Below are 2,748 nucleotides of genomic sequence, written 5' to 3'. Positions count from 1 at the left end.
ATCCTTATTGGATTACATATTTGTCTCTAACTTTAGAAAAACATTAGCATCTCATGATTTATTGCATTTCCAATGATTCTTCGCCATCTATTTAATGTGATGTTGATTTAAATATCAAAGGGGTTAATAGATAACCTTTCTTTGCATGTGTTTTAAATTTGTTTTATTTTTTCTTGTTGTTGAGAATATATATACAAGAAACCATACACCAATTCAACAGTTTCTACACATGCAATTCAGTGACATTGATTGCATTCTTCTAGGTGTGCAATCGTTCTCACCTTCCTTTTCTGAGTTGATTCTCTCCATTAACATAAACTCACTGCTCCCTGAGGTTCTTCTCTAATCTTTTGAGTTGCTCTTGTCAATTTAATCCAATATAGGTAGTTCTTAGAAACGTGTAGCTCTCAACAAGTTCTTTACCAGTTACGCTAAACTATTGTTTGGTTGTTATTCTTCAATGAAAGTGCTTGTTGTTGTTGTTGTTGTTAGGTCCTGCTCAGTGGATTCTGATTCATAGTGACCCCATTCAACAGAGCAGAACTGCCCCAAAAGGTCCCCCAGGCTGCAATGCCCATTAGAGCAGAGTGGCATGTAGGCTCAAATCACTAACCCCTCAGCCAGCAGCAGAACACTCAACCATTGTGCCACTGGGGCTCCTTAAAAAGTATTTACCTAACTAATAAGGATAACTTAGCCTGTGAGTCACACCTGCCTCCAGTGCTGAAGTTCAGCTGTGGTGCAAGGCCACCAAGAGATGGCCTTTTGATGATACTGGGAAGGGATAATTTTTTCACATTTAGGATAATTCTATGATTCAGCTTAAAGAAAGCTGTTGGTACAAAGTAACTAATTCGTAATTTTTTGCATGCCAGCAGGTGGATGTTTCGGCTAAAATGTCATAGTCAGCTTGTCTACAACATAAGACTGATCAAATGTGAAAGGCATACAATGAAGAATGTCAGCATTTCAGAAAAAAATAGACATCTCTATGGTGGTGAGCACCTAGAAGACAGTAAATATTTAATCAACCCTTGGTCATCCAGTTGTTCAAGTGGTGGCCAACTTCAGCCTGGGGAATGAACTACATTATAAGAAAAGGCCCTATCCAGGCACATCGGCTAGGCTCAAGTTAATTCATCTGGTGAAAATCTAATGCTTAAGACATGGAGCCAAACAGAGTATATACCACATATTCAACATAGGAGAGCATATATGGTTATTGATCTATAAGAAAGTTAAGTTAGGTATCATGGGGAAAATCTTGGTTGTCAGTTACTCTGATCTATTTTATTTTATTTTCTGCTTACAGATGGAATTCTGTAACTTTTGTACTATGAACTTCCAACAGTTGTTATGTCATTTCTAAATGATACCAGCCTAATCCCAGCTTCATTCATCCTCAAAGGCATCCCTGGGCTGGAAGAAGTGCATTTGTGGATCTCCTTTCCCCTGTGTACCATGTACAGCATTGCCATTACAGGGAATTTTGGCCTTATGTACCTCATCTACTCTGAAAAGGCCTTACACAGACCTATGTACATCTTCCTAGCCCTTCTGTCCTTCACAGATGTGCTCATGTGCACCAGCACACCCCCCCACACCCTCTGCATTTCAATTGCAAGGAGATTGATTTTTAATGCCTGCTTGTCCCAGATGTTCTTTGTCCACATGCTTACCGGGATGGAGTCTGGGGTGCTCATACTCATGGCCCTGGACCGCTATGTGGCCATCTACTACTCCCTGAGCTATGTCACTATTCTTACTAATTCAGTCATTGCCGAGGCTGGGCTCAACATTTTTCTTAGAGGTGTAATGCTTGCCATGCCTTTCACTTTCCTCACTAAACGCCTACCATACTGCTGAGGCAATGTCATACCCCAGACCTACTGTGACCACATGTCTGTGGCGAAGATATCCTGTGGTAATGTCAAGGTCAATGCTGTCTATGGTCTGATGGCTGCCCTTCTGATTGGGGGTTTTGATATCTTGTGCATCACAATTTCCTACGCCATGATTCTTCGAGCAGTGGTGAGTCTGTGATCAGCAGATGCTCAACGGAAGGCCTTTAGCACCTGCGCTGCCCACATTTGTGCCATCGTCATCACCTATGTTCCAGCCTTCTTCACCCTCTTTACACACCGTTTTGGGGGGCATACCATTCCACCCCACATACACATTATCATGGCTAACCTCTATCTACTCATGCCCCCCACAATGAACCCTATTGTGTACAGAGTGAAAACCAAGCAGATACGAGAAAGAGTCATTAGGTTCCTGTTTAAGAGAAAGGACATTTCTTCTCATAACATTTAAAGAACCTTCTGTGAGATTTCTTAGCCAGATTGAGATCAGCAAGTCAATAAGGGACCAAGCAAAGGAAACGAGATATTTAGTCACACAAAATATTTTTACATGACTCAAGTATTTCAACTTTTTTTGAAAGGGTACCACCATGCTCATGTAGGCAAAGATCCACTCTTCTGAAATTTCATGTTCTCCAAAGTCTCTTTACTTGTAGGGGACTTCAAAGTTCATTGTATTTAATTATCAAGGAGAGAGAACACTACCTTGAATGACAACTTGTATGAGTTTGCAGCCCAGTGGCTGGATCACTAGGACTGGAGCTGAACTTTTTTTTTTTTTTAATTCCCTAGCAAAATATGAGCCATTTTCATCTATGTCTGTGCTAATTTATTTCAGGAATCTCCTTCTAAGACCATTTGGAGTTCATTCATATTTCTGAAG

General features: G+C 40.7%; 1 pseudogene; it reads left to right on the top strand.

Moving 5' to 3' along the window:
• The first annotated feature begins 1,264 nt into the window (after positions 1–1,264).
• LOC100663863 (olfactory receptor 52N1-like) lies at positions 1,265–2,433 on the top strand (annotated as a pseudogene).
• The last annotated feature ends 315 nt before the right edge of the window (positions 2,434–2,748 follow it).

This window comes from Loxodonta africana, chromosome 7 (assembly GCF_030014295.1).
Source record: "Loxodonta africana isolate mLoxAfr1 chromosome 7, mLoxAfr1.hap2, whole genome shotgun sequence".
NCBI classification, from domain to species: Eukaryota; Metazoa; Chordata; class Mammalia; order Proboscidea; family Elephantidae; genus Loxodonta; species Loxodonta africana.
This window is presented reverse-complemented; position numbering and strand designations above follow the sequence as displayed.